This window comes from Leptopilina boulardi, unplaced genomic scaffold (assembly GCF_019393585.1).
Source record: "Leptopilina boulardi isolate dan_hultmark-lab unplaced genomic scaffold, ZJU_Lbou_2.1 LbouV2_304, whole genome shotgun sequence".
NCBI classification, from domain to species: domain Eukaryota; kingdom Metazoa; phylum Arthropoda; class Insecta; order Hymenoptera; family Figitidae; genus Leptopilina; species Leptopilina boulardi.
This window is the reverse complement of record NW_026137868.1, coordinates 73,934-88,280: the sequence shown is the minus strand read 5'-3', so window position 1 is coordinate 88,280 and position 14,347 is coordinate 73,934. Positions and strand designations below refer to the sequence as shown.

The 14,347-nt window shown below is 29.0% G+C and overlaps 1 protein-coding gene and 1 long non-coding RNA gene across 3 annotated transcripts in view; one reads left to right on the top strand and one right to left on the bottom strand.

Moving 5' to 3' along the window:
- Positions 1-14,347, bottom strand: part of LOC127283004 (uncharacterized) — a gene marked incomplete at its 3' end in the record, with an annotated part of 179,325 nt that overhangs the window by 119,983 nt on the left and 44,995 nt on the right.
- Positions 1-14,347, top strand: part of LOC127283005 (uncharacterized) — a 140,851-nt gene that overhangs the window by 116,359 nt on the left and 10,145 nt on the right. The window lies entirely within an intron of this gene.

The following is a 14,347-nucleotide window of genomic DNA, read 5'->3' as shown; positions in this document are numbered from 1 at the left end:
TATGACAGTTTATTAAAACTCTTAAGAGCTATATATCGCCATTAATCACACGGTGGTGTTGTCTTGTGCAAACATTTTCCAAAAAGAATTTAATTAATTTTCTCGTTGTCATTTTTCCCAAGCAGACATTATTTGGTTTTATATACACAGACAATATATAATATCTTTTCATTTGATTAGAGATTAATTATAATTAATGTTTTCTGTACTGATATTTGTTTTGTTTATTTAAGTTAAATGAAAATGTCAAAAAAAAGGGAAATAATCTCTCTAAATCTGAATTAGTTAAAAATAACTAATTAATAGTAGAATCTTACTAATTCAAAAAGCAAAAAGTGAGTCACTAATAATTAGTAAAAACTTACTAATTCAAATAGTTATTTTGGTTTAACTAATTCAATTAGTAACTTTTTAATGCGGCTCCCGGGGGCGCAAATTACTAATTGATTAGTTAAAACTACTAATTGTTTACTAATTCATTAGTCATTATACAATTTTAACGCCAAATCGTAAATAATCAATAAAAATTTATCAACTTATTCATACTAAAATTTTAAATTTTAAAAGTCGAGTTTCAAAGATAAAATTTTTCACATGTAGTTTCTTCATGATTGTATAAAAAATATTTTATTTTTAAAAGTCAGTTTTCATGGGTTAAATTGCATAATATTGGCAGAATTCATATAAAATTTTTTACGTTCTGGTGGTTCATTTGATTTATTATTTCCGATTTTTTTTGAGTAAAGATTTTATTAAAATTTTCACTTTATAGTAATTTATTAATTTACTTAAAGACAGTTTAGATACACATACATAGTTACTTTTGGTGAAATAAAATTAATAAAAAAATTTTAACGGTTAGTTTATATCAAAAAATTTTTTGAAAAATAAATAATTTCAAAAGTAATATTTAAAGCACCAAACAAAATATTTTGAACATAGTACAAGCTATAGTATCACATAATACTAAAAAAAACAAAAAAATATTTTAAAAAAAACCCATGGAAGATGACATACGTCATGAAAATAATAGAGGTTACGTTCATTTGACTAATTCATTTAGTAACTCGGGTGTAATAACTAATAGAATTAGTTAATTTGATTACTATTTTAAATTAGTAATGTTCAAATACTAATTTTTTACTATTTTATTAGTAAAACTTCCAAAAATAACTAATTCATTAGTTAAAATTTAATTTACTAAATGAATTAGTTAATTTTTTACTAATTCAGATTTAGAGAGATAATCGACATTTATTCTTTTAATCATTTAGTTTATTGTAATTAAATCACATCCAAAAAAAACATTTCAGTAATAAAAGTAAATATTTAGTCAGACTTCTTAATTTTTTATAATTATATCAGTAATAGAAGTTGGATTAAGTCATAAATAATAAATTAATAAAACAATAGTAAAATTTAGTTCATCAAAGTAAAAATTAAGTCAGACTTTCTAACCATTTATAATTTTTTCAGTAGTACAAGTCAATATGCAGTTAGAATTTTTATTTTTTTTATTTTACAAAGAAATATTTAGTCAGACTTTCTAATAATTTGTATTTTTTCAGTAGTATTAGTAAATATTTAGCCAGCCTTATTTTTTATCAGTAATATAAATGGATAATAAGACAGAGTTACTGAACATATGAAACTTTTTCAGTAGTACAAGTCAATATGCAGTCAGACTTTATAAAAATATGTAAATTTTTCAGTAGTACGAGTCGATAAGAGGTCAGACTTTTGATTTCTCAATTTTATCAGTAGTACAAGGAAATATTTAGTCAGTCTTTCTATAATTTTCCAGTAGTATTAGTAAATGTTTTGTCAGACTTAATTTTTTTATTTTATCAGTAGTACAAATAAATATTAAGTCAGACTTGCTACAAAATTTTTAATTTTTTCAGTAGTACAAGTAAATATTCGATCAGAATTTGATTTTTCTATTTTATCAGTAGTATAAGAAAATATTTATGCAGACTTTCTAACCATTTATAATTTTTCAGTAGTATTATAGTAAATAATTTGTCAGACTTTTTATACTTTTTTTTATTTCATCAGTAGTAAAAATAAATATCAAGTCAGACTTGCTACAATTTTTTTAATTTTTTCAGTAGTACAGGTCAATATTCGATTAGACCTTTGATTTTTCTATTTTATCAGTAGTGCAGATAAATAATTGGTCAAACGTTCTTAACGTTTGTTTAGTTATATCACTAGATATTTAAATTCACTATTCTAAAAATTATTCATAAATTTTTTTCCCTCACTTAGGTTAACGACTACAAAATATAAAAAATAAAAAAAATAATTTCACTAAAAATAAATATTATATCCCATATAAAATATAGGTGGAACTTGATGAGTTTGACAAAATTATTAAACATTTACTGATTTTTAATTAAATAAAAAAAACAGTCTCTTTTTTTTCAATTTAGATTGCACCTGTATTATGTTTTATAATATTACTTTATATTATAATAGTATTTTATATTATAATAAATATTTTATATTTATAAAATGTACTGCCGCTGTCAGCAATCAAAAATTTTTAAAAAAATGATGTTTATGAATTCACATTTTAAAACACAAACAATTTAATCATTAATACAATATTTAGCTCTAAATTCGTTTAATAACAAAACTAAGTTACTTTCGCTTATTAAAACAATAGTTTCTTCAATGAAACTAATTATGAATTAATTTCTGATAAAAATTAAAGTTTTTTTTTTTTGAACTCGTTCTTTATATTCTAATAACATGGCATGAATGAAATTGGTTGTTTGTCCAGTCGCGGGTAAAAGGGGTTGAGTTAGAGGGGAATGGGAAAATTGTAGAGGGGAAGAGAGAGAGAGAGAGATCGGTGTAGAGAAGCTACGAGTGAAATAATATTGCCCTGTTCGTGCCACTGGTCAGAGAGGAAATGAGACCAAGCATTGTTGAAACATATGGGTGCTGATTTATAAAGGAAATAATTCTACGAAGCAATTCCTTACGTCAAGCGAACACCGCTCATATAGGTTCAAATCAAAATTAAAAAGATGGAGGAATTCTGATAACAAAACTATTACACCTTTGAAATTAAGTGATAAACAAATTGAAAAATTTTCTTAAAGCGATACTAATTTTGACTTGGGAAAAAAATTTCTAGAATAGTTTTTTAATCATACAAAACAATTAACATAATTTTTAATTATATCTCAGTAGTAAAATTTTTTTTTTGAGTTAGACGATCATTTTGTGAATTTTTTCTTTTGCTAATTTTCTACTCTCGCCTTACAAATATTTACGTAATAGTGTAAAATGTCCCTAGTGAAAAAAAGTCTTGTTATCACCATAAACGATATGATGTGATGATAAACTTGTTATTTAAGAATTCAGCAATTTAGGTTGATGGATGATATTTATATATGCAAGTTTGAAAATATTCTTGCTGATGAATTTTCCAGTAAACGTTGGAGACTGAAGTCTCTCACAAGCTTTAAGCGAAACGAATGAATTAATTATTCATGCACGTCCAACGTCTGACCAGATGTGCGTTGCCGCCACACCTCGCCACAATATGGAATGTTTAGCATAACTATGTTTTGGATGAAATTGTTATAGAAGCAAAAAAATATTCAATGGCATTATTGTCCATATATAATTGTAATCCTCTCTAAATAAATTTGTCAAAATTCGTTCAATAATTTAAATAATTTTTAAAATTTTTAATTTAAATTAGTAAATAAATTCTCGCTAATTCAAATTTAAAGAGCAATGTAACAATATAAATTAATTATTTTGCATATTAAATTATATATTAAAATTATAATCACCATTCGAAAAAAAAACCGCTGCTTAAAATAGTCTCCATTAAAACATTTAACTAGGGTCAAAAGGAAATTATTCTCATGAAAAACAAAATGGTTCTCTGATATTGCAGTTCTTCTTAATTATGCATCAAATTTGCATTTTCACAGTTCATTCTCCACTTACCCCTTATACTGGTGAGGTTTATTCTTCATCTCTTTATTTGAACGTAAATCAACATCGAAACTATTCTTTCGTATTACGAAAAGTTTCGATTTTAATTTTATAACCTTTATATTAAATAATTTCTCTCGTGTATTTTCATAGATATTTTTTTTGTTATTTTTAGCCAAAAAAAATTTTTTTTACTCCTGTTATACAATATTATATTTAACCAATATGGGGTATACAATAATTTTAGGAAAAATTGTATCACATGAATATTTCCATGACAATCGATGATTTGTGTTGGGGATAAAAAGCAGCTTCACATAACCATCCGATATTCAGATTACTGAGAAGTTATGTGAAAAATTAAAAAAAAAAAAAAAAAAAAAAAAAAGAAATTACTCAATTTTTTTACATTGAATAGAAAAAATATTGCAGATTATATCTTGGTGGAAAATAATTTTCAATGAAATAAAAACGTTTATTGTGTCAAAATTTTCTAATTCAATTAGTTCGACTTTTTATATTTTTGTAATTTTATGAGGTTTTTTTTATTCTTTATCATTTGAATCAAAATTATCGGAACTAATGATATAATTAGTGTATGGTATAAGAAAATAATGAGAAAAATAAAATTACAAGCTGAAAGCTTTAAAAGCATCACTCTCTTTTGCCAATGCCAGTCAAGCTCGTACTAATTGCTGAATGATTTTAATTAGCATTTTCATTCCGGGAAATTTGGATCGCCGTGGAAGCTACGGATATAATTCTGATGGACATTAGGCACCGGCATGCATAATGCACGTCGCGCGCCGGGTGCTCTTCGGAATATAAGTACCTCTTGTCGGAAACGTGATCTTATTTCCGTCTCTCTCTCTCACTCTCTCTCAGTAGCTTTCATTTCCATTTGTCTAATTCTCATTTCCGAGTGTCGGAAGATAGTTTCTTTTTTTATTAATTAGATAGTAATAATGCGAAACCATTAAATCTTATCCTGCTATTTGTACCAGAAAAAAAGGAAAATACTTTCAGCTATTGTAATTCACAGTAGAACAATCAGCGTCTAGTCAGACATTTTTATAATTGCACAAAAATATTATAAATCAAACCTGATGTTATAAAATCAGAAATATTCGATTCAAAAACTTTATTCCATTGAACAATTCGGTAAAAATAATTTTTAGTAGAAAAATCAGTAGCTAGTAAGACATTATTAAACAACGATTATCTGGAAAATAAAAATTTTCGAAATTTTTCTAAATATCCCAAAATTTATTTTGACCAAGCTCAGTATCCACTGGACCAATCAAAAAGATCGCCAAAAATTTTTTCTTCGCAAATATCAAGTTAAGACTTAAAAAAAATTAGACATTTAAAAAATATCTAAATATATTTTGAACTAGCTCAGCATCCGCTGGACCAATCAAAAAGTGCGCCATACATTTTTCGTTCGAGACTCCCGGGTTAAGACTTTGGCGGTATTCCCGTCCAATTATCTCGCAAATTTAATTTTTCGAAATTTTAAAAAAAATTTATCTGATTGTAGCTCAGCATCCGCTGGACCAATCAAAAAGTGCGCCATACATTTTTTGTTCGAGACTCCCGGGTTAAAACCTTAGCGGTATTCCCGATCAATTATCTCGCAAATTTAATTTTTCGAAATTTTAGAAAAATTTATCTGAGTGTAGCTCAGCATCCGCTGGACCCATCAAAAAGTGCGCCATACATTTTTCGTTCGAGACTCCCGGGTTAAGACTTTGGCGGTATTCCCGATCAATTATCTCGAAAATTTAATTTTTCGAAATTTTTAAAAAAATTTATCTGATTGTAGCTCAGCATCCGCTGGACCAATCAAAAAGTGCGCCATACATTTTTTGTTCGAGACTCCCGGGTTAAGACTTTGGCGGTATTCCCGATCAATTATCTGGAAAATTTAATTTTTCGAAATTTTTAAAAAAATTTATCTGATTGTAGCTCAGCATCCGCTGGACCAATCAAAAAGTGCGCCATACATTTTTTATTCAGAACTTTCTTCTAACTACTTTGGGGATATTCCCGACCGATAATCTCGCAAATTTAATTTTTTGTAATTTTTTCCAAATTTGTTTTTTACTGTAGCTCAGCATCCGCTGGACCAATCAAAAAGTGCCTCATACATTTTTTGTTCGCTACTTTTTGCTAAAGACAGTTATGGCTTTCCGGAGCGATTATCTCTAAAATTTAATTTTTAAAAATTTTTTCCGAAATTGATTTGAGTGTAGCTCAGCATCCGCTGGACCAATCAAAAAGTGTGCTATACATTTTTTATTCAGAACTTTCTTCTAACTACTTTGGGGATATTCCCGACCGATAATCTCGAAAATTTAATTTTTTGTAATTTTTTCCAAATTTGTTTTTTACTGTAGCTCAGCATCCGCTGGACCAATCAAAAAGTGTGCCATACATTTTTTATTCAGAACTTTCTTCTAACTACTTTGGAGATATTCCCGACCGATAATCTCGCAAATTTAATTTTTTGTAATTTTTTCCAAATTTGTTTTTTACTGTAGCTCAGCATCCGCTGGACCAATCAAAAAGTGCCCCATACATTTTTTGTTCGCTACTTTTTGCTAAAGACAGTTATGGCATTCCGGGGCGATTATCTCAAATATTTAATTTTTCAAAATTTTTTCCGAAATTTATTTGAGTGTAGCTCAGCATCCGCTGGACCAATCAAAAAGTGTGCCATACATTTTTTGTTCGAAACTTTTTCCCTATTTTATTGGTGGTATTACAGACCGATAATCTCGCAAATTTAATTTTTTGTAATTTTTTCCAAATTTGTTTTTTACTGTAGCTCAGCATCCGCTGGACCAATCAAAAAGTGTGCCATACATTTTTTGTTCGGAACTTTTTGACTATTTTACTGGTGGTATTCCCGACCGATAATCTCGCAAATTTAATTTTTTGTAATTTTTTCCAAATTTGTTTTTTACTGTAGCTCAGCATCCGCTGGACCAATCAAAAAGTGCCCCATACATTTTTTGTTCGCTACTTTTTGCTAAAGACAGTTATGGCATTCCGGAGCGATTATCTCTAAAATTTAATTTTTAAAAATTTTTTCCGAAATTGATTTGAGTGTAGCTCAGCATCCGCTGGACCAATCAAAAAGTGTGCTATACATTTTTTATTCAGAACTTTCTTCTAACTACTTTGGGGATATTCCCGACCGATAATCACGCAAATTTAATTTTTTGTAATTTTTTCCAAATTTGTTTTTTACTGTAGCTCAGCATCCGCTGGACCCATCAAAAAGTTTGCTATACATTTTTTGGTCGGAACTTTTTGACTATTTTACTGGTGTTATTCCCAACCGATAATCTCGAAAATTTAATTATTTGTAATTTTTTCCAAATTTTTTTTTACTGTAGCTCAGCATCCGCTGGACCAATCAAAAAGTGCCCCATACATTTTTTGTTCGGAACTTTTTGACTATTTTACTGGTGGTATTCCCGACCGATAATCTCGCAAATTTAATTTTTTGTAATTTTTTCCAAATTTGTTTTTTACTGTAGCTCAGCATCCGCTGGACCAATCAAAAAGTGCCCCATACATTTTTTGTTCGCTACTTTTTGCTAAAGACAGTTATGGCATTTCGGAACGATTATCTCTAAAATTTAATTTTTAAAAATTTTTTCCGAAATTGATTTGAGTGTAGCTCAGCATCCGCTGGACCAATCAAAAAGTGTGCCATACATTTTTTGTTCGAAACTTTTTCCCTATTTTATTGGTGGTATTACAGACCGATAATCTCGCAAATTTAATTTTTTGTAATTTTTTCCAAATTTTTTTTTTACTGTAGCTCAGCATCCGCTGGACCAATCAAAAAGTGTGCCATACATTTTTTATTCAGAACTTTCTTCTAACTACTTTGGAGATATTCCCGACCGATAATCTCGCAAATTTAATTTTTTGTAATTTTTTCCAAATTTTTTTTTTACTGTAGCTCAGCTTCCGCTGGACCAATCAAAAAGTGTTCTATACATTTTTTGTTCGCTACTTTTTGCTAAAGACAGTTATGGCATTCCGGGGCGATTATCTCAAATATTTAATTTTTCAAAATTTTTTCCGAAATTTATTTGAGTGTAGCTCAGCATCCGCTGGACCAATCAAAAAGTGTGCCATACATTTTTTGTTCGAAACTTTTTCCCTATTTTATTGGTGGTATTACAGACCGATAATCTCGCAAATTTAATTTTTTGTAATTTTTCCCAAATTTGTTTTTTACTGTAGCTCAGCATCCGCTGGACCAATCAAAAAGTGCCCCATACATTTTTTGTTCGCTACTTTTTGCTAAAGACAGTTATGGCTTTCCGGAGCGATTATCTCTAAAATTTAATTTTTAAAAATTTTTTCCGAAATTGATTTGAGTGTAGCTCAGCATCCGCTGGACCAATCAAAAAGTGTGCTATACATTTTTTATTCAGAACTTTCTTCTAACTACTTTGGGGATATTCCCGACCGATAATCTCGCAAATTTAATTTTTTGTAATTTTTTCCAAATTTGTTTTTTACTGTAGCTCAGCATCCGCTGGACCAATCAAAAAGTGCCTCATACATTTTTTGTTCGCTACTTTTTGCTAAAGACAGTTATGGCATTCCGGGGCGATTATCTCAAAAATTTAATTTTTCAAAATTTTTTCCGAAATTGATTTTAGTGTAGATCAGCATCCGCTGGACCAATCAAAAAGTGTGCCATACATTTTTTGTTCGAAACTTTTTCCCTATTTTATTGGTGGTATTACAGACCGATAATCTCGCAAATTTAATTTTTTGTAATTTTTTCCAAATTTGTTTTTTACTGTAGCTCAGCATCCGCTGGACCAATCAAAAAGTGTGCCATACATTTTTTATTCAGAACTTTCTTCTAACTACTTTGGGGATATTCCCGACCGATAATCTCGCAAATTTAATTTTTTGTAATTTTTTCCAAATTTGTTTTTTACTGTAGCTCAGCATCCGCTGGACCAATCAAAAAGTGCCCCATACATTTTTTGTTCGCTACTTTTTGCTAAAGACAGTTGTGGTATTCCGGAGCGATTATCTCAAAAATTTATTTTTTCAAAATTTTTTCCGAAATTGATTTCAGTGTATCTCAGCATCCGCTGGACCAATCAATAAGTGTGCCATACATTTTTTGTTCGGAACTTTTTGACTATTTTACTGATGGTATTCCCGACCGATAATCTCGCAAATTTACTTGTTTGTAATTTTTTCCAAATATTTTTTTTACTGTAGCTCAGCATCCGCTGGACCAATCAAAAAGTGTGCCATACATTTTTTGTTCGCTACTTTTTGCTAAAGACAGTTATGGCATTCCGGAGCGATTATCTCAAAAATTTAATTTTTCAAAATTTTTTCTGAAATTGTTTTCAGTGTAGCTCAGCATCCGCTTTACCAATCAATAAGTGTGCCATACATTTTTTGTTCGGAACTTTTTGACTATTTTACTGGTGGTATTCCCGACCGATATTCTCGCAAATTTAATTTTTTGTAATTTTTTCCAAATTTGTTTTTTACTGTAGCTCAGCATTTGGGGATATTCCCGACAAAGTGCTCCATACATTTTTTGTTCGAGACTTTTTGCTCAGTTTTTTGGCATTATACCCAAGTCATTATCTTGCGAATTTAATTTTTTGAAAATTTTTCCAAAATTATTTTAAGTGTAGCTCAGCATCCGCTGGACCAATCAAAAAGTGCGCCATACATTTTTTCTTCGAAACTTTTTCCTTATTTTATTGGTGGTATTCCCTAACGATTATCTCTCAAATTAAATTTTTTGATGATTCTCGAATTTTCTAAATTAGTGTTTCGCTTATGCTCTAATTTTTAATTGATGTAGTTTCTTCTTTTCGAAATCAAAAATTTTTTACTTTAATTTTGTAGAATATATTTTGTTTGTAGAACACACTTTTTTGATGCAAATTATTAAATAAAACTGATGATGTTTAAATGGAGCACACACCGCTAAGTACCATCGCTCCTTACATATATATATTCTATATCTCGTAGAAAATCAGACGATCTTATCTCTCTTCTCCTACAGCTTGCTTCCAGTGTTTCCATTTCTGAAGCAAGGATTACTTAACTAGGGAAATTCATCTGTCTGACAGAGAATTTCATCGTTATGCTTTTACCATTCGCATTCTCACCTTCGTCTTTATTTAATTCATATTCTGTTTGTATTTATTTAATTCACATTTCATTGGGTCCCTTAGGTTTATTTTTGAAGTGTCTGTTTATATAAAAAGAAGAATATTTATTATTATTTGTTTTTAATTTTAAATATTCTTTTAAAATTTATTCTTTCCGAAGGGAAAACTATTGTAAAAAAATGTTTTGTTAATATATGTTTAATTCGTGTAGAATGATTTAATGGAGAAGAAATGTAGACAGAGCATGTCAAAGAGTTATTGGTAATTGCATTGGGCTTTTCGGACCATTGGCTTTGATAGCTTCATACTTTACGAAATCGAATTGCAGACCGCATTCGTGTCTACCTTTCTTATATACTGCACTACTAAAATCTTGGCTTGGACAATGGATAATAGAAAGATACCGAAAGTAGAGGGAAAAACGTAAGGAACCTTTTTCCAGAAGACGCGAAACTTTATCTTCAATAAATCTAAATTTCTTTTTCGGAATGCCAATATCGTGTTTAAAAAATTTAATAGAAAAACTTTTTTTTTAATTTAATAATTTCATTGCTTTGAATTTTTTAATTCTATGTCTGATTAAAAATCATTTTTACTACTGATCTGATTGGAATGACAGAAAAAATGAAATTAATTAAAAGTGTGTAGGATTTGATTTATTTTCTTTTGCATTAAGATGATTTGTTCTTTAATTGAATCAAAACATGGAATGCGAATCTCTTTAAAGGAGATAAAATTAGATAGAGTAAATTCGTTTCGAAGAATCGAACTCGTAAGGCATTTCCGGTCGAATAAGTTTGGCATAGGACAATCGTGACCAACTGAAGGTACTCGAGTCGTGCTGAAACTTTGCAAGTATACTTGGGGTGAGTGCGCGCAGCAAGCACCATCACCACCACCACCGGAAAGTGGATGCTTGTCAGCGGAAACTTAATTAAATATCCGAAGTGAATGCTGGAATTACTACAATTAGTATAACGGCTCATACCGGTCTCTTATATTATCCGGACTATGCCGTGCCTTCTCTCATTCCCTCGGTATTACTACTTAATGTCTAATAAACGTCATGCGAACCAAGTCGTATAGTCCTTTTATTTTCCCCCTTTATTCCGTCGCAAAACTCTCTATCTCTCTCGCGCAGATAACAAGGGTCACCACCACTACCATAATCATCATACTAAAAAGTCGTTGCCTCGCCTTTTCTTCATTCCCTCGACCAGTTTCAAATAATTTTTATATTTAGGTTCTAATCGAGGGACGCGAATCTTTCTCTCTTTGAGATATTATATTTTTTTTTTAGCAACGTATCTCTTATCGAAGTGGGTAAGAAAAACATTAAAATCCACTCGTATATTTTATTGAGATGACGGCAAAGCTCAGAAGAAAAATCTTCCATATATATATATAAAGACGAAAATTGGTAAATTGAAAAAGCCGCGCGACCTACAACGACGACGACGACGAGGCAGACGACTCGAAATAAATAGCAATTCTGAAAAACAGTCGTTGTTTCTTAAGCGAAATTAGATTTTAAATCCCTCTGTCTCTTAACTCGTTTCTTCTCCTCCTGACGCTATTTCATTTTAAAAAGATAATTTTTTTATTTTCCTACACTATATAATATATATTATGTTTTTTAAAATAAATATATATTTTTTTTTTTTTTGTAAAAATACTTCGAATTGTTTCAAGAAAGGGTAAATTAATTTTTTTTTACCACTCGAATTTAGTGTAACTTTATCATTCGTTTGAATCTTTTAATCTCACCAAAGTGAAAAGTTGGTCTAATTTCCATTTTAATGAAAAAATTAATCGACTTCTTTAAGTAACAAAAAAAAAAAAAATTTACATTTGAGAAAAGTTTTAGAACAAGTTTTTAGGGTAAAAAAAAATTGATGTATGATATTGGATATTAGAATTGAAGAATACATCTTCACAAGTTTTTTCATAATAGTTATACTGGTTATAATAGTGTAAACATTGCTTATAAATATTTTTCAAAAAATTTTCATTTTTGAAACATTAATAACGTAAAAGGTTCGCAAATAGGTTAATTGTGTTTTTAAAAATACTGTTAAAAAAATCGAAAATTTTACCAACTGTTTTTATTTTCTAAATAAAAATATACAAATAACTGTGAAAAGCTTTAAAGAAATCCTATAAAAATATTTGAATATATCGGTTGAAGATCAATTTCCACGATAATATTCATCTAGAAAAGAAATAGAATGTCTTGTTCTGTTTTTTAATTTTTTTTTCAAGAACTCATTCACAAAAGATTGGCCCTCCTTCGAATATAGATTTTCAACCCCTTTCTTACTCCCACTCTTTTTTTTTCTTCTTTATCTTCATGTTTGTGCGCCTGATACTACATTGGCAAAATATCGATACACACATTCATGGATATACACGTTTACATGACGTAAAGTATCTATTGGCGTTGAAGGAATTGGGTAAAAGTAAGGATACAGTGGAAGGGAGGGGGGTGGGGTGGGGAATGGTTTACAACGGAATATTGTCCCGTGTAAGCCGCTCTCCAATATTTCATCAAGTTTCTTATTCCTTCTTTTCTATCAACTCATGCCGGTATAACAGCTTCAACGAAAGCCGATCTCAATCCATGTCCCGAAGGAGGAATGAGAACGGGATGCGCAAAGTGTGTCTTAAGTATTTTACAAGAATCCATCTGTAAGAAAATGCTGTCTCGCCGCTATTTTCCTCGTGAACGATTTATGATCCCTTTTTCCTTATGTGCCTCTCCACATTAACCTTTTTCATTAACTTTTTTTTTCTTTTTTTTTTTGTTAACTTCCTTCGAAAAAAAAAATTGATGATAAACCCATACGATAACACAGATTCATGAATTTTCTAAATAAAAAAAAATTTGTTTGTTTAGAAAATTTTTCTATTTATTCACAGAAAATTAAAAGGCATTAAAATAAGCTGCAACGCTTCTTATTTTAATCCAATTTTGCTTATTTTAATACCAAAATGGATTAAAATAAGCAAAATTGGATTAAAATAAGAAGCGTTGCAGCTTATTTTAATGCCTTTTAATTTTCTGTGTTTTTACTAAAAAAAAATTATTTGATCCAAATTCGATTTATTTCTCTATTATCCATTAAATATGTATTTGGAACTAAATATTTACTAGATGTAAATATTTCATTTTATCGTATCTAGTAAATAATGAAAAAATTTAAATTACTTAAATTAAATTTAAAGAAATTATTTATTAGCGTCAATTATTTTTTTTACTTGATCCAATAAAAATTTATTTGGTCTAAGTGTAATTCAAATAATTTGAATTAATTGAAATAAATAATTTTTTTTTCAGTATATCAATAAACAGGGTATTTTTATTTTATGACACTTCACTAGCAATAGTAGTTGTTTATCGAATTTTTTTCCGAAAAACTTTATTACGTTTGCAGTTTTATGACTTTTTTTTTTTTGACAGCACTTTATTACTCGAAAACAAAAGTTTTGTAACGATTTCATAAAATATGTTCTTCAGTTTTATGATTGTTATAAAAAAAAAAAAAAAATATTATTTAAAAAAAAAGAAAATTTCGTATTTTGAATATATCTATTCTTAGTTTAAAAAAAAAAAATTTAAGAATTTATAAAATTTTAATAGAAAATTATTATTAAACCACGGCAAATCGGAGGATAATGAAAGCTACTTAAAAGCGATTTGAATCTTAGTTTCAGCTATTGGTATGATAATCCCTCATCCATAGATAAGACACTTCACGTATAAAGCGATCTTAATCCCTAATCCAATGTGTTTACATTGTCTCTCTCTCAAACCTTGTGCTTACTTTCTCACGACTGTTATTAATGAAACAAAAACAAGATAAATCTAAAACAATGTTTCTTCAAATTAATTATTTTCCAATAAATAATTTATTATTATTATTTATTTGACAAATTATTTGTCAGAAAAAAAGAATTTTTGAAATTATTACATAAATTGAAAAAATTATAAAGATAAATCTTGTTAAAATATACACTCAACTCTCAAAAGATCAATTTAGCGTGAGAGAGAAAGAGAAAGAGAGAGAGAGAGACTTATTACATGTGTTACGAAAAGTTTTAAAAGACACTTGACTTTCAACGTTAATGCGGAAATGGTGGAAAAAAAAAGTTTTTTCCAACTCTGAAAATCTCTCGTGGGTCTATTCAGTAAAGTG